Genomic DNA, 22646 nt, shown 5'->3' on the forward strand with positions numbered 1-22646 from the left:
CTGGTCCCAGCACGCTGCCTTGGAAGGATGTCTCCAAACCTGCGGCTCCTCGTGGGGGAGCCCCTGACTGCCTTCTTCTTCCTGTGTGTGTCTCGCAGTATTGTTGTAAAACGATCACTTGTTCATTCAACAAACAATTACTGACCCCTCCTATGGGTCAGACACTGGTCTAGGCCCTGGGGAAACAGCATAGGAGGATATCTTGCAAATGATGCAGATAAAAGTCCCAGATGCGTGACACTTGAAAGTCTGATATGGAGAGGCTGACGATCAACAGGATAGATACGTAAAATGTCTAGTCTGTTAGCTGGGCATAAGGGCCAAAGAGAAAAATGAAACATGAAAGGGGAAGGGGGATGGAGATTGTGGGTGGAGGGGGGGATGGATGAAAAGTGGTGCTATTTTATTTCTCCCAATTAAAATTTAAGTCAATAGTACTCATTCTGGCACGATTTTGCCCGCAGGGGACATTTGGCAATTCTTAGACACGTTTTTGATTGTCACAACTGGGGAGAGGGTGCTACCGGCATCTGGCGGGCCGAGACCAGGGAGGCTGTGAAACATCCTCCAATGCACAGCACAGCCCCTCCTGACACAGAATTATCCGTCCCACCATGTCTCTAGGGCTGAGGTCAAGAAACCCTGGCGAAGGAAGCTTTACTGAAGAGGTGACATTTGAGTGGAGACCTGAGGGGAACGGGGTGGCAGATTTACATGATCACATGCACACACGCGCACACAGGTGAGCATGGATTCTGCAAGAGGTCAGGCACCTTGTACGTATCTTTTCGGTGAGATTCACTCTATATCCCTGTGTCAAGTTCAGTACCACAGACACCTGTGGGATGTTTAGAACAGAAACATCCCACGGAAAGGCAATAATAAGGCAGGAATAAGAAAACGCTTGTTCGGGGAGGTGGAAGGGCAGGTGGAAGCTGAAGGGAAGTAGTGTAGCAGAGGCCGGGGAGCTCACGCTGGGGCCGGGCTGGCTGGTGGGGCAGGAGCGGCACCGATCCATCTAAACCCTCCAAGGATTTCTGAGTCTCTTTTAGAGTTCCCTACTAAAATATCTGTGGACAAAATGATCTGAGGTCTGCGATTTGCTTCAAAACAACCAGGGCAGGTGCGAGAGGCGGCCTGGGGTCACAGGTGACACACGAGCAGTTCGATCACTGCTGAAGCTGCAGAGGGGAAAAGGTTCACTGTCTTATTCTTTCTACTTTGGTGAATGCTTGAAATATTCTATAATCACTTTTTTTTTAATTAATAGGGATTGAACTCTATAGTAGCTCTAGGGAAAAGTTTTGGGGGAGTCAATTTCATCATCCCCTCCTGGCAGGCAGAAGTGGGTGAGGGAATCTAGCTTGGGGTCCTGAACTGGTACTTCCTGGTGTCACGGATACAGGGACATAAGGGGAGGGAGGGGCTTGTCACAGTGTCGAGGCCCCTGCTGCTGGGACCCTTCACTGTCTTCCCCACTGATCAAGGCCTTAACCAGAGGCTAGCATTTGGGACAGGCCTTCTCAAGGTGCTCTCAGAATAAAATGGAGTTAGTGCCAAGAAGCCTTTGCCAAGTGCCCCTCTCCCCCTGGCCCGGGCCACCGAGAGCATCTTACAGGTGGGGACCTAGGCCAGGCCAAAGAAGAAGAATCGAACTTAGACGTCAGACTTCTGATTAATTTACATTCTGGGGATGTGAGCAAATCGGGAGCCAAAGTCTTAGGTGCAAGTTCATGTCCCACCTGTGACCCCTTTGAATCATTTCAAAGAACAGCGTTTAGGCAGGTCATCAGGACAGAGCTATTCCAAGTCACGCAGGCTCTAGAAAACCAAAGCTTATCTCTTGATTATCCAAACTCCTTTTGATGGAAATCTTGGTAAGCTCGCTAACTTTCCTTCTGATGTTTCAAATAGAAAGTGGCAGTCACTTTGGTACAGCAATTCAGGGCAGTGATTAGAGATTAGTTAGGCTAGTCAAGAGCAGAAGAGAAATAGGAAGTGAAAAAATGAAATGGGGAGATGAGGTCAAAGCATAGAGAATCAGGTGGGGGCCAGGGATTCCCCCAAATCCAGACTAATCAATCAACGAGTGATTACTTATTCATTCAACAAACCCTGAGCACTAACTCTGTGCCCAGCACCGTGTTAGACACAAGAAATAACAAGATGAAAACACATCCTCCCTGCCCTCCAGGAGCTCATGGTCTAAAAGCGAATAAGCTCAAGTGACCATCTCCGGGAGAGGTAAGCTCCTCACCCCCTTGACTGGGGGAAATCAAGGAAGGTTCCCAGAGGCGGTGATGCCTCGTGGGGCTAAGCTTTGAAAGGATACATAAGCGCTTTCCCGGGCAGTGTTCTGGGTCAGTCTGAAACTGCCAGCATCAGGAGACCTTTGGATGCACGAATCCCTCTGTCTTGAAAATGCGAAGTGGTCTCTCTGATCAGAGATGCTCCATCAGGCCAGGGGAAATAGGTGGCAGGTATTTCATGCTCACACACAAGTAATCTACTATGCAGAACCAGAATGAAGTCTATCACTGGGAAATACTTCTGAGATTTCTTGTAATCTGCTATGACAACATATCTTGGCTTGAAATTAAGATGGACCCATTCAAAGTCATTCTTAGCTGAAATCTTTCTATCCACGTATGGACATTTGGAAGCAAGTTTTAGAAATTCTGACTTCCAACCCCCGATGACCGTTTGTGACAACACGCTGTTTCCTTGCACAGAGATGGGCTACTCCAACACTGGCAGATGAAGGGAGAGAGGGAAGTGGGTAGGCATGTGCTCCTCCAGCACCCGATTTGCCAGAGAACTGCTCCACCCTTATCTGCTGTGGGACACACCTTCTGGACTTGGTTGCGTGTCCCTGGTCATGGGTAGTAATTTTATTCAGAGCATCAGCTGCATGAGATGAGAATATGTGAATTGGGTTCTGAAGGATGAATAAGAGTTCACCAGGCACAGCTGTTGGAGAAAAGAATGTGCAGGGAACAGTATGTGAAAAAAGCATGAGCAGTTTGGTCTTGCAGGGGCAGAGGATGGGCAGAAGCCAAGTGCCAGATCTTCAACGGTTTTTCTTGCACTAAGATTTGGACTTCTACAGAACCATAGGGAATGGCCAAATCAGACTTTGTCAGAACATCACTCTGGCAGCCTATGGAGAGGAGGCTGGGGCGGGAAGCAAGTACAGGTCAAGAAGCCAGTTAGGAAGCTGTATCAGTCCAGGCACGTGTGATGGGGGCTTGGACGAGAGGAGGAGCTGGGGGCTGGGGGGTTGGGAAGGGTCAGATCTGAGGAAAGACCCAATGATTTGTTCAGAGTTGACCCTGAGGCAATGGGGAATGGGGTGGGGCGGGCTTAAATGGGCAGCTGAGTCCAGTATGCAGGGGCAGGTAGGCACTGAAGTGGCTCCTGGGGGTCTGGGGCAGAGTCAGGAGACCTGATTTCCAGGGCATTTCCTACCTCAGTCCTGGAAGTTTTTACGTTCCTCCTGGTCAGGGGCAGCCAGGCATATAAAAGGCCAGAACAGGGTTCTGACAGGGAAGACGGGCTATTTCTAACCACCTCCCTGCTTCTTTTGCTTAAAGCCCTCATTTCAGCAGGACTAGCCCCTTCTTTGTCAGAGGCGGAGTGGAGGGCCATCAGATGCCCTCCACTGGCAGGGGGATCACTGATCATGGAGCCTACGCCCGTTTGCGCACAGGAAGACATAGAGGACCAGGGGATGGGGGGCAACCCACCCAAGGTCGCAGAGCAGAGCCGGGGCAGGAGCAATTCTTGGGGCTTCAGCTCCAGGGCTGTTTTCTGTTGCATGATGCCACAGCTTTCAGAGTTTGATTTTGAATAGGATGAAAAATTAAACCCTAAACCACCTATCCTTAGCTGGTGCCTGAAATTACACTCATTAGAATCATTCCTTTAGGTCATCGAATTCTCTCCAGGAAATGAGAGTATGAAATTCAGGTGTGTGTGTGTGCGTGTGTGTGCATGTGTGTGCGTGTGTGTGCGTGTGTGTGAGAGAGAGAGAGAGAGAGAGAGAGAGAGAGAGAGACACAGAATATGAATCTGAGCCAGGAAGGCAGGGCCCACGTCTGAATGCTGAGGCTTCTGGGTAATACTCTAGCTTTTTTTGTGCTGTTGATACAGTGCTGGGGAGACTGAGTAAATTGTAGAAGATGGCTTCTTCCTCTGGAGACATAGGACAGGACCCATAAAGTCCAACAGAGTTAAAGATTAATTATGACTGGAGGACCTGGGAAGGTTTCAGAAGAGTGGACTTTGAGCTGGGTATTAAACAGGGCAAGATCTTGGGTGGGTGGGAGGGTGGGTGGAATGTCAGGGAGCATGTACAGGTGCCTGGATTCCTGGAATAAAGGCAGAGAGACTCTCTAAAATATGTGGCTAAAGTAAAGGGTCCATGGTGCTACCACATCCTCCACTGGTGCCCAAGGCAGGCATCACTAATCAACCACCGCACTTTCCCACCAATCCCAGACTTGACCTCAAAATACTTCTGCACTGTGCCCTCAGGCAGCCACTGACAATTGATCCACGTGGAACCACATGATAAAGTCGATGTGAGATCTTCGGTCTGGGGGAGGAGGAGGAGAGCAGACGAGGTAAGCTTGCGTGCCAAATGCCAGGCTGAAAAACTGCTTCCTCTGGCTCCTTGAGGATATTAAGGAATTATCATGAATTGTTTTAGGTGTGACCATGATATTGTGGCCATGCTTTTTTAAAGAGTCCTTATTTTTTAAAGAAACATACTAAAATATTTATGGATAAAATGGCACCATGTCTGAAATTTACTTTAAAATAGTAAGTCCCAGATAGTGAGATGGGAGAATGGGCAGTGGAGATGTAATATCCATACTGTAGAATATCATTCATCCATAAGAACAGATGAAGCACTGAAACACAGTACAGCAGGGATGAACCTAGACAACATTATGCAAAATGAAAGAAGCCAGACACAAAAGGCCACATATCATATGATTCCACTTACATGAAATATCCAGAATAGGCAAATCCATAGAGACAGAAAGCAGATTAGTGGTTGCCAGGAGTCGGGGGTGAGGGTGGGGATTAACTGCTAATGGGTGTAGGGTCTCCTTTTAGGGTGATGAAGATATTTTGAAACTAGATAGCAGTGATGGTTGGACAACACTGTAAATATACTAAATGCCACCGAACTGTACACTTTAAAATGGTTAATTTTATGCGCTTTGGTTAAAAAAAAAAAAAGTTATCCTCCAAAATAAAAATGCTATATTTTCAAATAAAAAATAATAATAAAATAAAATACCCAGGAGTTAAACACGTGAAGATGAAGCGTCTGGAGACGGGGGACCCCTTTCCTCCAGGCAGAGGGAACAGCAAGTTCAAAGGCCCAGACCTCATGGCAGATCATTTGGGATCATTGAGGTTTCACTCATCACCCTCCGCTTGCCATGTGAACCCACAGAAAGTCTGCATGAGGTTTTGCAGATAGACAGACACGCAACGTAAAAGGCACATCTACAATTTGGGAGGAAGCATGAGCAACTAGCAAAAAAAAGGGCCAGTGGCTATACCTTAAGCTGCCTCCCAGGTCATGTTCCCCCAGGGTTGCTGCACTTTGCTTCCATCATCCTTCCCAGAATCCCAGTAGCCGCCTAAGCCGGCTCCTTGAACCTCCCCTTGGACACTCCTCTCCTGTGAATCTGCAGAAAGAGTGAGAGGCAATTCTGATGGGCTGACTTTGCAAACCAGGATAATCCTGTGGATTTGAGCATCATGTCTGCATCTATACAAATAAACAAAAACCTGTCCGCCCACGCCAGCCCTCTCTGCCCACAAACCCTCTGTCTGATAGGCAGTGCCTCTGTGACCTCCTAACCCAGCCCCGTGGTCAGTCTCCACCGAAGCCCAGTGCATCACACAAGCCAGAGGGCCAGGTGTGCGGGGCCGGCCTCAACCTGCCTGCCCTCCTCAGCACAGGTCTGGGACCTTGGCATCTCTGGGGAGCCAGCTGCATCAGGAGGCAGCAGCCGGATGTGTATTTTTCAGTGACTCAGAGAGGGAGAGAAGGGTCTGTGTGTGTCCCCATTCCCGGAGTGCAGGAGTTGTCAACCCTGAGCGCGCATCCAAATCACACAGACTGCCCGGCCCCGCACCCAGAGTCCCTGATGCAGGGGTCTGGGGTGGGAAGACTTTCCTGGATTCTCTGGATGGGCCCAATGTCGTCACAAATCTTTATAATAAGGGGGCAGAGGGAGATCTGACCCAGAAGACAGAAGAGAAAGCCATTAATGGAAGCGGAGTCAGAGACAGAAGATTAGAGACTGCTGGCGTTGAGGGTGGAGGAAGGGGCGGAGAGCCAGGAAACACAGGTGGCCTCTAGAAGCTAGGAAAAGTAAGGAAACACATTTTCTCCTGGAGCCTCCAGAAGGAATGCAGCCCTGCTGGTCCCTGGGCAGTGAGACCGCGTCAGACTTCTGACCTCCAGAAGTGTAAGATAATAAAGCTGTGTTCTTTGCAACCACGAAGTGTGTGGTAATCTGTTACAGCGGCCATAGGAAACTCACACACCTCCTTAAGATGCTGTGAGGTACTAAATGTCAGATCAGCTTTGCTATTCTCAGAATTTCCCAGCCCCACCCAGTGGAACGGCCGTGGGTGCCCCCAGTAACACCAGTTGTATGAAGGGAGTATACAGTGGAGGTTAGAAGCACAGATCTTGGAGACAAACAGACCCTGGTAAGATCCTGACTCTGCCCCTTCTCAGCTGGGTGAGCTTGCACAAGCTAACCTCTCTGAGCCTCATCTGTAAAATGGGTGTCATTTTATTTTATATTTGTTTAGTTTTGTCTGTATTGCTCAGATTCCAAGAGCTCATTGGCGGGGGACGGAGGGCAGGGGGTGGTGTTTGGTACAGGACCAGTAAGTCTCAGCAGTCCAGGAATAATGATGCCCAGAAACTAGGATTACTAGGGGCATGCATCCCATATGGTTGCAGGGGAGATCACAGGAAAACATGCTTGGAAAGAGCGGAGCTCTCTGAAATATTCGCTCTAGTTGTCATTATTATGAATAGCCTCTTAGCTATGTGCTAGGCTCCAACCCAAAAGAAGAGGAACAATTTAAAAAGAAACCACCTTGGGAAAGGCTTTAGCTGGCTGGAGCAGGACTGGGGCCACCTCCGTGTCCCTGGTTACTGATGACAACATCCACTCACTGAGCGGGAGGCGTGGCGCCTCCTGGCTGCCTGGGACTTGGCTCGCCACCCGGGAAACCACCTGTTGCAGCCACGTTAAATGGGAGCCCAGCTGCCTAGCGATGGCTCTGTAAACAGATGCCTCCCCTGTCCACGCCAATCTGCATCATCTTGTCCCCTCAGCTCCTGCCCTTCTCGCCTTCTTGGAGCTAATAACTGGGGTTGCATACTGCCGATGCCAGAAAAAAAACAAAAAGCAAAAAACGGACACCTGCATCCTCCCTGGAAATGTTATTGGCCAGAGTGTCTGCCTCTCATCCACAGAGGCTCCTGGTTACAGGCATCGTTGGGGATGGTTACTTGTGCAAATAAACATCAAACCCCACAGAATGCTGGTGAGGGGAGGGAGACTGGTCCTAGCAAAGCCGTCTAGGGAATGTAAAGCGGTATCACCCTCCTGAAAAGTAATGTGGTCTCGCGTTATCGGGAGCCCCAGAAAGATATTCTTGTAGCCTGTGACCCAATATGTTTGCACGGCCGTATCTGTCCTAAAGATCATCAGAAACCCGGAGAATGAATGAATGGGCAAGGAACTTCATCACAGTGGGATGTATCAAAACCAGTGAAAAGCTGGAGAAGACCTGAATGGTAAACAGTGGCTAAATAAGTCATAGGGAGAACTCTCACCAGCCACAGAAATGATGTTTATTCAGCTTTTAAGACACAGGGAAATTCCGAGATCTTAATACAAAATGAAAAAGAGCAGGGTCCAAAATTGTGTAAACGATTGACCAAAATTGCTAATGGCGACGACAAGCATTTATTGAACGCTTACTGTGTGCCTGGCGCTGTGCTGGGGCCCAACATGTCCTTTAGCCTCACTGCAAGCCCGTGAGGGAGGTCCGACTTTAGGCCCATTTCACAGAGAAAGGGATTGAGGCATGGAGAGAAGTCTTTAGTTCAATTATTACTCGGCTTGTAAGCGGTGACATTGGGACCAGAATGCAGGTCCAAGTGACTGTGCGTTAAACCATTTATGCTCAAACCAACAAGACATTTACGGGAAAAAAAAGCCTGAGAAGCAAATGTAAGGAAATATTAATTGTAGTCATTTCTGGGTGGTGCCATTTGAGATGATTTTTATTTTCTTCTTTATATTTTGGATATTTTCCAAATTTTATACAGTGGACATGTGCTACTTTTAAAACCAGAAACTGTGCTATTTTTAAAAGCCTCCAGAGATGCCATAACCTCCCCTAGAATGGTTTAAATAACAGCAACACAAACAAAGACCAGTAATGAGAGACCTACCCTCCCAGGACTCCCCGCCCCTGCTTGGTATGGGCAAAAGCCTTACTGTCTTACACACTGATTTTCCTCCCCAGGAGATGATGCCCTTGACTTTAAGTAGCTTCAGGTCAAAAGCCTGAGAACAGCTTTTCCCTTCTGCCCACTCAGGGGGCCGCTGGCTTCACCTGCTCTCCAGGTTCCCAGGCTGCCTCATCTCCCACCTTGCTAAAAACACCAGCTTTCCCGGGAGCCAGGATTTGCTGGGAGCAAGAGAAAAATCGAGGATTAGCACAGACAAGCTTGGGAGGGCAAGATAAGGCTCGGAGAGGTCAGGCCTGTGAAAGCACAGGGTGCAGTGGGGACAGGAGGCCCGGAGTCTGTGCCTCTCCAAGGCCACGGCGAATTCAGTCCCAGCTCACCCAACCAGCCATCAGACATCATCAGATGGAGGCAACCAAGTCCCAGGAAAAAGAAGTCGGTGAGTGACGCAGAGCGGAATGCAATTTTGCATGTAGCCTTTTATGGCCGTGAGAACAAATACAACTGTATTTGGGAAATGATTAAAAATGAAAAAAAAAACCCATAAAAATGAAAATAATTATATCAGAGTAAATGGGCTTGAAGGTACTTTTCTTTCTTTTCCCCCCTATTTTCAAAGCTTTCTCTAATTTATTTTTAAATCAAATCCAATGAACATATATATTTTTGAAACTCTCCTGGGAAGTTTGCCAGGCTCTGGTCTTCACTGTTGCCTCTGGACCATGCCCAGGAACAGTTCTGAACTGGCTCTGCATCAGTGCCAGTGGGGAAGGGCAGAGCCATACTGGTGCACTGCCCCCAGGAAGCCCTCACTGCTTTGTGAAATGGAAAAAGAAATCCGTGGCGACAACACATCCCCGGGCTGCGAGGTTGAGAATGGGGCCCAGGCTCCTTCCCTCCCTCCTCGGGGCTATCAGACAAACCTGATTTCCTCAGAAACCAGCCCTGGGGTTCCAAGTGGTAAGGAAGGCGGAAGCATAAAGAAAGGAAGAGGAAAAAATCCCTCCCACTAGTCTCTCACCTAATGCTGCAGCCAAAGCTTGTTGAATGCCAGCAGGGAGGGTGCCAGTCCCACGCCTGGCTGGGGGTGGGGGTGGGCCGACCACACCCCCACTAAGAACAGACCAATGGGATGCCGAGGAGGAGGGGAGGGAGGAGGAGGAGGGTGAGGCAAGAAGTCTGGCCCTGAAGAGCTGCCCTGTTGCCCCAGGCAACACCCTCCCACTACACCCCAAGCAGCCAGGACAGCAGGGTCAGCCTGCCTGCTGAAGGACCTGCAATGAATGGGTAGGATACATTCATAATTCCAGAGGTATTTACTGAGCATCTATTATGCGCCAGGCACTGGATGAGGCAACAGTGTTGAGCAAGATGCCTGGTCCCTGCTTGCCTTGGGGAAGCAAGAAAACACAACCAACCGTAGAATCACAAAGTGCGATTGTTGCAAGGATGAAGAAAGCTAGGCTCTAAGAGACTGAACCCCGGGACGCCTCTGGAAGGAGGTGGGCTGGGGTGCTTGTCTGGCAGGCACCTTGCACAGAGTAGGTGCTCAGGGACCCAAGCCCACTGGCAACTGGGTGGAAGGGTCAGGTCGAGCAGAAAGACCCGGGAGACAGACCTGCATCCACATTGCAGCTCCCTCCCTCGCCTGTTCCTTCCCAGCAGCTCGATCTCCGGCAAGTTACTCTTGCTCTATAATAACATGCAGAAAAGGATGCTTATTTTAAAGTGCTGGGTTGAGGATTAGGATGCACGTTCCTGTGCCGTTTAGTTTCCATTTGCCTAACCCCTCCCTCCAATTCATGCCCCATCTGGGAGGCGGACCCCTCCTCTGAGCCTGCAGCTCTGGGCACCCCTGTCCTCTGGCCACCTGCTGGGTTTGACCACTGGGAGATGCTGGCAGGACCAGATGGGGGTGGAGAGGGGCCCGATGATTCATCCCCCTGCTCTCATGCTGGCCTCCCCAGTTGTTGTTTCAGCCAGGGCTGCATTCATCCACCTCGGCCCACAGCTCCCGCCGGGGGCCCCTCGCCAGGCTACGGCTTTGGGGGGTTCCCACAGTTCCACCCTTCTCCTTGCCTGTAACAGCTCCCCACCTCTGCTGTGAGTCCCCGAGGGCTGCGCCTCCCTTGCTGGGGCCCTTCTCCCGCCCCACTGCTGTAAACAGCCCTTCACCAAACCCTGCAGACTCTCCCCTGTGAGTTTCCTGCTGGGCTCCTGGCTGATAAGGCCCCGTGATAAGCTCAAGGCATTTTTTGTCCTGATTACAGGGTGGAGGACACTGTCTCCGGGGAAAATGTGTTCAGGCTGCCACGCCCACAAGCTGGTGAGTTCAGGCTAATCCAAGAGGTTGGTAGCTGGAGAGGGTAAGCAGGAGGCTTCAGGAAAATCAGTTCACAGGTCACAGGTCTCAGGTACTCAACAAATGTTTCACCTCCTGCACACCAGGCACTGTACCAAGTGCTAAAGATAGGAGAAAAAGAGACAGCTTTTCCTCCTGGGGAATGGCCCAGCAGAGGGGACAGATGTATAAACAAGTGACTGATGCAGCAGAATAAGGATGATGAGAGCCGAGGGCTGAAAAGGGGGAAACTGTTAGTCTGTACAGGGGTGGTGTCAGGAGGGGCTTCTCAGAAGACATTGGGTTGGGCCTCTTTGGATGCGTAGGAATTCGCTGGCTGAAAGAGCATCCAGGGCAGAGGGGAAAACATGAGCAAAGACAGAGGCCTGGTGGGGCAAAGGTCAGAGTTCTCATGTTGATCAAAGGACCAGGTCACTTCATGTGACAGCTGGCCATGACAGAAGAGCGATCCACAAATGACTCCTACCCCAGGACCTTTGCACTCGCTGTTTCCTAGGCCCAAAGTATTTTTTACTCAAATCTTTGCATAGCTGCTACTGCTCACTGCTCATCTCCTCAGAGGCTTCTCCTGACCACAAAGAGCTTCCTGTATGAGTTTTCCCTGGCTGCTGTAACAAATCAACACAAACGTGGTGACATAAAACAACAGAAATTTATCTCATAGTTCTAGAGGTCAAAAGTCTGAAATGAGACTCCCTGAGCCAAAATCAAGGCTCTATTCTTTCTGGAGGTTCTAGAGGAAAACTCATTTTCCTTTTCCAGCATTTAAGGGCCACGCATGTTCCTTGGCTTGTGGTCTTCTTCCCGCTTCAAAGCCAGGAACAGCTGGTCAAGTCCTTCTCAAGCTGCATCACTCTGACTCTGACCTCTCACCTCCCTCTTTCACTTAAGAGAGACCCGTGTGATTATGCTGGACCCACCCGGATAATCCAGGTTAATCTCTTAGTCACAGCTGCAAAGGCCTTTTAGTCATGGAAAGGCACATATTTGCAGGTTCCAGGAGTTAGCATGTGGACTAATTTGGGGTCCAATATTTTGGCTTCCACATTCCCCTCCCCCCACCCCTCCTTCCCTAAAGCCATCTTAATTTTCCTCCAGGCACTTCTAACGTCCAGATTTTGATTATTTGTGTGCTTGTTTACAGCTTATCTCCCCCACGAGGATGTGAAGTTCCAGAGGAGTGGGATCTAGTCTGTCTGGCCCACCTTGTGTTCCCAGCACCTAGAACCGTGTCTGGCACATAGTAGATGCCCAGTCAAGATGTGGGAGGGAGGGAGAGCCAGCAAGTGAGGCCCACCTGACAGCCAAGTCTTGGCAGGCTTCCCCTCCCCCCGCCCCCGCTCCTGGGAGGCAGCAGTTTTGAAAGCCTGGCTCTTGCCTCCTGTAGGTCACAGGCACTGAGGCCAGCTTCCTCATGGAGCTGCCAAAGTTGATGGCTCTAGAACAGTCACCAGGGGGCCAATGGAGGAGGGTTTCCAGTCAGGGGGGTGGGTGCCAAAGACAAGATGGCATTGGGCCCAAGAGCAGAGAGAGAACAGGGGGAGAGGCATTACAGGTCTGCGGCTGGGACGCTGGGGACCTGGGCGTCTGCAGGCACAGAAGGAGTGGCCCGCAGCCATCTGGAAGCATGGCCCCGGCCCCATCCTGGCCTAGAGGGAACTCCTGTCTGAGGGCCTGGGGCAGCGAGCTCCTGGGAAGGAGACCGATGTCCCCACTCTCAGCCAGAGCCCAATTTTTGTTTTGCACTGGACTCCACCAATTACGTGGCTGGCCCTGGGTACGGCTCATAGATACACAGACTGTCAAAGAGATTTCTGAGATGGGAATTCCCTGGCGGTCCAGTGGGTAAGATCATGCATGCCGCACAGAGTGGCAAAAAAAAAAAAGAGAGAGAGAGATTTCTGAGATAATCTAGTCCGGACAGTAAATCCTTCACTCATGTTAAATACCCCCAACCAGCATCACAGCAGACATTGCTAATCAAACCCGGCACGCCATTCCACCAAGCCCAGACTTGGCCCCTCTCCTTACCCAGGCAGGCACAAACCATCAATCAGAACAGGCAGCCAAATCTAACCCTGTATTTTTTTTGGGTGAAGAAACAGGCCCAGGAGAGAATGACCTGCCGACAACTGCACAGAATGGGTAGCTCCACTCTCTGGCTGGCTAACATTTTAGGTTTTCTAGGCAGCCTTTGTCAGACAATGAACTCTGAAAGCAGACGTTGTAAAGCCAATACTCCTTTTGTAATGTGAATTATTCATGAGTTTTAATACATTCCATTTTCATCTACAGTGGTGGGTTAAAATGGAGACAGATGATCTAGTGGGGTGGATGTGTCTGTGGGAAGGCAGGACTGGGGGCGGGGCCCGGAAGAATGCCTCCCATGCACCAGGCAAAAGGTTGGAAGCTCATTCTTCAAAACCTTTGCTTTTCTTATTAGTAAAAACTCAACATATTGTTTGTAGAGAAATTGGGGAACACACAGAAGTGAAAAGAGGAAAATATCAGACAACCACTGGTCTAGCACACGGAGAGGAACTCCGTCAGCAGCCTGAGGTCCATCCTGGGGCTTTTTTTTTTTTAATAAATTTATTTATTTATTCACTCATTTTTGGCTGCGTTGCGTCTTCGTTGCTGTGCGTGGGCTTTCTCTAGTTGCGCCGAGCGGGGGCTACTCTTTGTTGTGGTGTGCGGGCTTCTTATTGTGGTGGCTTCTCTTGTTGCAGAGCACAGGCTCTAGGTGCGCGGGCTTCAGTAGGTGTGGCATGCAGGCTCAGTAGTTGCAGCTCGTGGGTTCTAGAGCACAGGCTCAGTAGTTGTGGTGCACGGGCTTAGTTGCTCCGCGGCATGTGGGATCTTCCCGGAGTGTTCCCTGCACTGGCAGGCGGATCCTTAACCACTGCACCACCAGGGAAGCCCCTGTCCTGGGGCTTTTAAATGCAGCAAAATTCTCCTCCCCGGTCTCTGAGTGAGGGAATTGCAGAGAAAAGGCACTGACGGCAATGTGACTGTCAGTGATGTGGCAATGAGGGGGGCTTGGGCCCCTCTCCCACCTTGAGGACCTGGCTGACCCCCTGGGCGCAGGGGGCCTGTTTAAAGGCAGGACAAGGGTCTGGCTCTGGACCCAAGGAAGAGGGCACTATGGACCCTGACATGCAAGGGGGCTCATCCGCAGAGCAGACCCCCAGCCGGGTGCAGAGGAGGCCACAGAGCCGGTGAGGGCCATGGCCAGGACAGTCCAGGGGAGAACAGGCCACTGCCAAGAGGTGCCAGGTGCCTCCTGAGTGGAAACTCCCACTCCTCTCAACCAGGCTTGGTGTAGGGCCCACGATACGGGGGGAAAAACAAATCAGAAGCTCAGAGGGAGCACACAGCCGGCAAGCGGCGGGGCTGGGATTCACATCGCTCGGTACCCGCATTGTCGATGACACGCCGCCCACATGCAGTAATTATTCTGAAGACCAGCATTTCAACCGGAAATGGAGTAAATCGCCATGGCCTCTTCTAGCCCACTGCCAATGGCGCACCCCACTCGCTTCATCATCGCCACCTTCTCCCCCTGCCTAGCGTGCCCTCCACCCTCCGCCTACACCATCTCTCTACCCGGCTACTTTTCTTTCAGGGGGGCATTGATCTTGGGGCTCCCATGGCCCCGTGTAACGCGCCTGCCCCCCTGCCCCGCCGTCCTGCCCTGATGCACAGTCCGTCCCTGCACAAAGCCATGGGCACCCACGACACACCGAGAGAACCCGGACCCCGCCCCACACTGCCCGGGCTCAAATCCCCCCGCCTCTCACTGGCCGTGTGACTTTAGACAAGTCCCTAAGCCTCTCAGTGCTTCAGGCTCCCCCTGCGCCCAGCAGGGATGGCAAGAGCATTGTTGCCTGCACACAGGGCCTGCCACAGAGTAAGTTAGCGGTGATACTAGGATATAGTAGCCTGGTCCCCAGGGCCCGTCAGAGTTAACTGCTGAGTAAATCTGGTCGGATAACTGGATCCTGGGTATCTGCAAAGCGTGTCCCCTCTTTATGGTGTTCTCTGCTGTGCCCGCTTAGCCCAGATGTTTATAACCAGAGACCATTTACAGAAAACACAGTGGGAGTAATAAAAATGGTTACCATGGGGAAACTGTGCCCCAGGGATTTTATATACATTATCTTGTTTCATTTCCAAAACCAGCAAGTGAGGAAGGAGTTATTGTGCTTATTTTACAGATGAGAAAAGTAAGACCTCAAGAGGTTAGAGATTGGTCCAAGGCCCCACAGCAAAGACACGGCAAAACTGAGAGTTGTAGTAAAGACTATTGGTTGCCCCTCACCTCAAATATCCCTTCCCTCTTTTTTCCATAAAAATAGACCCCCTGTTCTTAGGTGGGCACCACGGACTCTATTTCCCAGACTCCCTTGCAGTTAATTACAACCATGTGACCACACGCTGGCCAATGAGATGAAAGCAGAAATGCCAAGGGGCAGTTTCTTGAAACTTCCACTAACAGAGAGCTAGAGTTCACCCCTTGACCCTTCTTTATTGTCCCTTCTTCCATCCTGCTGCCTGAAACACTAATGCAATGGCTGGAGCTCTAGCAGCCATCTTGGACTGTGAAGTCAGAGCTACACTGGAAGATGACAGTGCGATGAGCTAGAGGGAGCCTGGGTCCCTCAGATTTTTGTGGTGGACAGTTGCCTACCAGATTTGGGCTGCCCATGCAGAAACGTATATCTGTTTATAACGCTGTTATTTGGGTTTTTCAGTAACTCGCAGCCAAACCTAATCGAGACAGATCCAGTGTCACCCCCAGGTCTCTCTTGGAGGCAAAGAAAGCAAAGGCAGGCCAGCTAGTGTGCTCCCAAGGAGAACTCTGGGCTTGGTGCCTGTGGGGCCTGGAGTGGAAGGGTGGCTGTCAGACTCCTACCTGTGGCCCTCCCTGTGGGTCTCACTTTACTAGGCTTGAAAGAAGTCTGTAAAGTCTCATTTACAAGGTAAATCTATGCCCAGAGCTCAGTGGGGTCCTGTGGTTTTTATGAGGAAGAGATTTCAAAGATCAGTCTAGAAAGCGCTTACTTACATCAGCGGTCACAGGACCAAAAAAGGACACTTGTGTGCCGTCCTGTATAAATGGACACACCAGCATTATGAAAACAACTGTGATACAGAGATTCTCAGCTTGTCTGTGGCGTCCCTCTCACTCTCTTTGTCTCTTTTGAAAGTCAGATTTATTGAAGTATAATTTACATATAGTAAAATTCACTCTTTCTCATGTATAACATTGTGAGTTTCGACGAATAAAATCATGGAACCACCTCATTCAAGATACAGAATATTCTATCACCCCACAAAAGTCCCTCCATGCCCTATGGTAGCCAAACCTCTTCCTCCAATTCTTGGCCCCTGATAACCACAAGGCCATTTTAAAATTCTGATTATTTTGCCTTTTCCAGAATGTCATTTAAATGGAATCATATGTAGAGCCATTAGAATCTTTTTTCCTTCACTTAGCGTGTTTTGGAGATCCAGGCGTGTTACGTATACCAGGAGCTCTTTCTTTCTCATGGCTGAGCAGCATTCCACTGTCTGGAGGTACCATCACCTGCATCCCTTCACCGACTGAAGGGCATGCGCATCGTGTCCATGCACACGATATAAAGCGGCTACATATATTCCCATATAGCTGTGTGTGTGGACAGGTTTCCATTACTCTGGGTAAATACCAAGGAGGGGAACTGCTGGGTCGAATCGCAGTGTATGTTTCACTGGATAAGAAACTACCAAACTTTGCCGAAGCGGCTGTGCCATTTTGCATTCCCACCGACAGGGTAGGAACATTTCAGCTGCTCCAAGGCCTGGCCAGCACTTGCAGAGAGAGGACCATTGTCAAGGCACAGCATTCTAGACAATCCTTCCAACTGCAAGGTCAGTCACCACCCAGACCCAGCCCACCTGGCCACCCCACCGCACCCAATTCCCCACCAGTTCCTGCCTGCAGCCCTCCTGCTCTCCCACTCCCCCCCACCCCAACGCCCAACAAGTCTTGTGCCCCAGTTAACCACAAAGCACAACGGGGAGCCTGTGTTCTTTCTTGTTATGGACGGAAAGATCTCCCTGAGGGTGAGGTGCTGGACTCAGCTCGGCCTGTCCCAGGTCACCCCCCACTGCCTGAGAAAGGCTCCCCTTTTGGCCACCACAACCTTCTCTTGTCCTGTCTGCCACCCCTGGAGACAAACTGGAACAAGAAGACAGAGACTGTTCAAGGGACCACAGAGTCACCAGCCCGGGGACCCCGGGGGAGGAAGGGGTCAGTCGTACAAAGAGATGGTGACCTTGGTGACAGGAATGTGACTCCCCCACTTGTCAGTGTCACCTCCCCCAAACACACAATCTGTAGGAGGGAGGAAGAAGCTCTCCACCCAGGCTACGGAAATCTCGGGCTGAAACACTGGCCCCAGGGTAACCCAGGAGGACCCATAACAGGGGAGCATACACTTTTGCTCACAAAGGTACATCTATACCCACAAAGAAGGGGCAGCCAAGTTGGCAGAAGCAAACATAAAATGAGATGGCTGCACAACAGCAAGCATAGCCGACCTAACCCCCTGGGGATTTGGGTATTTCATCCTCACTTTACGGCACAGCAAAGAGAGCTCAGAGATGAGCCATAACCTGCTCAGGTCACACAGCCAGAGTGGCCAGTATGGGATTCCATATGGTTTTTCCTGACTCCAAGGTATCTTTGGAAGGAAACGTATTTTAAAAGCTCCTATGGGGCTTCCCTGGTGGCGCAGTGGTTAAGAATCCGCCTGCCAATGCAGGGGACCCAGGTTCGAGCCCTGGTCCGGGAAGATCCCACATGCTGCGGAGCAACTAAGCCCGTGTGCCACAACTACTGAGCCCGTGTGCCACAACTACTGAAGCCCGTGTGCCTAGAGCCCGTGTTCCGCAACAAGAGAAGCCACCGCAATGAGAAGCCCGCGCACTGCAATGAAGAGTAGCCCCTGCTTGCTGCAACTAGAGAAAGCCCACGCACAGCAACGAAGACCCAACACAGCCAAAAATAAATAAACAAACAAAAAAAAAAGAGAAAAAAAAAAAAATCTGCCTGCCAATGCAGGGGACACGGGTTCGAGCCCTGGTCCGGGAAGATCCCACATGCTGCGGAGCAACTAAGCCCACGAGCCACAACTACTGAAGCCCACACGCCTAGAGCCCGTGCTTCGCAACAAGAGAAGCCACCGCAATGAGAAGCCCGCGCACCGCAACGAAGAGTAGCCCCCGCTCGCCTCAACTATAGTAAACCCGCGTGCAGCAACGGAGACCCAATGCAGCCAAAATAATTTAAATAAATAAATAAATAAATAACCTTAAAAAAAAAAAAGAAAGAAAAAAGCTCCTATGTTACCATCAGGTTCCAGGTATTTCTATGCGCCATAGAAAGCCACGTCCAGCACTTGCCAGGATTCATTCATTCATTCATGCAAATGTTTTCGAGTGTCCTCTATGTACTGGACACTGTTCCAAACATTCGGGAAGCATCAGTGAATGAACAAGACAAAATCCTGTCCTCGGAGCACTTACGGTCTAGTGAGCCAACAGGTCGGGGTGGGGCGACGAGGCTGCCCAGGGTCCACCCTGTGGCTCCCCGAGTCCCTCTCCCAACCCAAGGAGGCTCATCCAAGTCAGGAGGGAGCCGCTGGGGAAACCCAGGGCCCATAGAGAACTTTCTGGGTTCCTCAGTGCCCAGCCCCCACTGGGATCCACATCAGAAGGGGAGATGCTCTGAAAGTAGGAGCAAGAAGCACCAGGTCCTCAGGCACCAGGTCCCTCATCCTGCCATTCCATGCATTCATTGCAATGTTTGTCGAGCACTCACTCTGCACCAGGCACTGGGGACACAGGAGGACCACAGCAGAGCCCCGGCCCCATAAGGACTCACAATGCGGAGGGGAGGGCTGTCAACACCCACTCGAGGACAGAGGGCTAAGCACTGGGGCACTGGAAGCAGGGTGCGGGTGGAAATCAAGGAAGGCTGCCTGGAGATGGTGAGTGGCAAAGGTAGACAGGTGGGGTATAGAGGGAGGGGCACTTCTCATCCAGGCTTCATCAGACCTTCCCACCGCTCTGTGAGGAAGGCAGGCCAGCCATTTCAAACCTCCATCTCAGGTGAGGAGACCGAGGCCAGGAGGCTGCTCTGGGTCCCAGGGCCTCCCATCAGCTTAGAACCAGTGGCTGCTGATTCTGGAGGGGCTGCTGGGCCTCGGGTCTGGGTTACAGAGATGGTGGGCATTAATTAATCTGCACTCCCGTCCTGAGGGAGGTAGGAGAACTTCCCCCCATTTCCCACGACACAGTCATTCGTGCAAAGTCACAGGAGGCGCCAAGATTCAAACCCCGGCTTGAGGAGCGTTGCTGCCCGAGACCAGCACTGCCATGCACACACCGGTGTCTCCTGTCCTCCGAGGGCCCGTCAGGCTTCAGCTGCCAACACCAAACCCCACCACACAAAGGGGGATGAAGGGGCCCCAGGCGGGGGGAGCCCCCAGAAGCACCCGGGCAGGGGGCAGGCCAAGCGACGCCCCGGTCTGAGTCCTGAGGTCCTGCCCAGCCGCCGGGACGGGAGACCAGAGGTCCCCAGAGCTGGCGCCCTGGCAGCCTCCTCCTGTGCCCTCCTGGCCCCCCTCCCCCTTCTCCTCTGGAGCCTGGGACCGAAGCCCAGGGATCCTCCCCTTCCTCCCTCTGTGAGGCTGATAAGCAGAACTGGGAAGAGACAAAGGAGCGGGTGATCTCACCTCTTGGCAGCTGCAGGGCCAGAACGCTGCAGCTGGGCTGAGGGCGGCCCCTTCCAGAGGAGAGCTCAGCCCCCTGTCAGGGGGTGATGTGTCCAGAGACTTAGTGTGAATCCTATTCTTTGAGCCTCAGTTTCTTCATCTGGAAAACAGGGGAGCTGATAAAAGCAGCTCTCTTAGGGGATGGCCGTGAAATGCAGGTGATCCCTTTACGCCGTGTCTGGCGCACTGCGAGCTCCCAAAAGAGCATCAGCTAGGAGCCTAGGTGGTGGCTGTGCGCTTGGCTCACGGATCCATCTCCTCAAGGGACCAGCAGCACCTGGGGACCTGCTGGATATGCAAATTCTCAGCCCCACCCCAGACCTCCCGGGGGTGGAGCCCAGCGGTGGTTCAACAAGGCCTCCGGAGGATGCCCAGGCGTCAAAGGCAGGGCTCCTCAGTCCCAGCCGTGTGGACGCTCTGGGCTGCATCGTCCTCTGTGGTGAGTGCTGCCCTGTGCATTGTGGGACATTGAGCGGCATCCCTGAGCTCCACCCACTAGGTGCCAAGAGCATCCTTGCAACTGTGACCAGAAATGTCCCCAGACGTTGCCAGACGTCCCCTGGGGGTCACATCATCCACTGACCTAAAGTCTGAGAACCTCTGCTCCACAGGGCACGAGGCCGACTCGCTCCCTCCAGGAGCCTACCGGGGAATTGCTTTTAGTAACGGTAACCTGCTCTATTGGTGGAGTTACCAGCTGGATGCCAGGTCTCACTCCTTACAGCGGCACCATTTTATTGATGAGGAAACAAGAGCTGAGGCACAGCCAGGATTCAGCCCAGGCTGTCGGGCTCTGAGTCTGTGCTCTTCATCCCACCCCCCACTCCTGACACTTGCTGGTGTGTCCCCTCCTGCTGTCTCCTCACCACAGCTACACCTGCCCGTACAGTCCCCTTTCTCAGGGAGCTGCCCCATGTGGCTCTGTCCGCTCAGGCTGCCCTGGAGGACTCCTCGGCTTGCATGCCTGGCTCTACCAGGGCAGCCGTCAGTCAGCTCCCCGTGACCCATGCCAGCTGGGTCCACTCAAGCTCTGGTTGGACTGTTCTGCTTCATTTGTATTCTTCACTTGACCCTCTCCCATCAGAGCCGGCTTAACAGTTCATTTTTCCGCATAAGTGCCAAGTGAAGGGAGTCTGGGGGATCCAGAACCCCACTCCCAAAAAGAAGGGCAGAGGCGGTCCCAAGATGAAAATTCACCGTGAATGTTGATCAAGAGCCACACGATGTTTGACCTGGTCATCATTATTCAGGGACCCTATGCTGAGAATATATCACCCCAAAGTGGAGACGGCTGTACAGAGTCAGATGCTCAAGAAGACACTCTGCTTGGAGGGCAATCTCACACCTCCCAGGAGGGAGCTGGTTAAGAAAAGTCCGGCCCGGGTGCTCAGTGGGACACGGTGTGTCCATTCTATGGGCACTGCTGGACCAGCCCACGGAGGTGGCTCAGACCAGACCCTCCTGCAAAGGGCTCGCATCTGATGGAGGAGCAGACAAGTCACGGCAGAGTGACAATGAAAGGACAAGAGCTGACACATGCTGCTGAGGGCAGAGGGGTCAGGGGCGCCAGCTCGGGGTGCCAGGGAGGCCACCAACAGCACGGAAGAAGGCGCTGGATCAGATGCGACAGGGAAAAGGAAAAAGCAGGACTCAAACGGGTAAGGGATACAAGGGTGAAAAATACAAACTCATATGAAAAAGACCAGAAGGGAGCACACAAAACTAACAGCGGCAGTTGTGTTAGGGTGGCGGCCCCAAAATGTGATGGTCTGACTTTTATAACCCTGTGAAAACAAAACCAGCAATTGCCACAGATGATTAACCCAGCAGATACGCACGGCTGTACCGTGCCAAGGGCTTCGCATACATTATTAATAAGGCAGGACTTGGTTTCCTCTAAGTACATTGGGGAACAGGGCCTGGGAGGTCAGGGGTCTCGCCCTGGAGCCCATGGCTTTTGTGGCACGTGAGGGCTCTGCTTCAGACAGCACAGCCTTCTGTCCTGTACCTGCCCCCTCATCACCACTGCCCACCAGAACTGCCCCACTGGCACCCTAATGACCATTTTAACTCTTCAACCCCAGAGCTTCTAGATCTGAGCCCCCTGAAGCCCAAAGAGATGGACCAGCGTGGGATCTACGGCCAGCGGAGAGAGGATTCCAGGTACGTACTTGATCCATTTGCTCAGAAGCCTCTGAGTTCCCTGCACCAGGTGCAAAGTCAAATCTAGACTCCAACCCACATCCTGGCCTCCGGGGCACAGGGCGGGGCAGGACCACCACCGCCCCCCCCCAACTCGGGACCAGCAGATCAGCAGGGGCGGGTAGCTCATTTGACTCCACGGCATCCCATCACCAGCAAATCTGCTAGAGAAATGAAATGGACACCATCCACGGCAGGGACGATGACAACCGCAACTGGAATCTGTTGGGAGGGTGACAAACATCGGCTACAGAATGTTGAGTAGGGGGTGGGTGTGTGCAGAGCTCCTGCTAGCGTGGGGCTTTACCAACATCCTTTATCAGAACAACCCTGTGAGGAGGGCAAGGTTCACCTCCATTTGAAAGTTGAGGCACTTGAGACTCAGAAAGGTGAAACAACTTGTCCAGGGCAGCAGGTGAAGCTGGAGCAGGTGAGTTTCTTTCCTGCGATGGAGTCAGAAGTCAGGCAGGAGACAGGATAAAAGCCCCCCCTAGAGAGTCAACCACAGGGCAAGGAAGTCAAAGGGGGCTTGGGGCTTAAAGACACTGCACAGGAAGAAGAGAGATGCAAGCCCCGGAGTCTGCACGTTGAAGCATTAAAAGGCGCTCAGAAATCATAGTCTAACCTAGCCCTGCCGAGTCGAAATACAATGCAGGTCTCGCGTGTGATGTTACATTTTTTAGTAGCCATGTTGTAGAAGGTCCAACGAAACAGGCAAAATTCATTTTAA

At 51.8% G+C, this 22646-nt stretch overlaps 1 protein-coding gene across 4 annotated transcripts in view; it reads right to left on the reverse strand.

Moving 5' to 3' along the window:
- CLMN (calmin) overlaps positions 1-22646 on the reverse strand; it is a 114325-nt gene that overhangs the window by 72724 nt on the left and 18955 nt on the right. The window contains exon 2 of one of the 4 annotated variants that reach the window (XM_061181213.1): positions 5580-5708. The exons of the other annotated variants lie outside the window; for them this stretch is intronic. The gene's annotated coding sequence lies outside the window, so the exon portion shown is untranslated. The remainder of the gene's footprint in view (positions 1-5579; positions 5709-22646) is intronic. 4 annotated transcript variants of the gene reach the window in all.

Source organism: Eubalaena glacialis, chromosome 2 (genome assembly GCF_028564815.1).
Source record: "Eubalaena glacialis isolate mEubGla1 chromosome 2, mEubGla1.1.hap2.+ XY, whole genome shotgun sequence".
Lineage (NCBI taxonomy): Eukaryota > Metazoa > Chordata > Mammalia > Artiodactyla > Balaenidae > Eubalaena > Eubalaena glacialis.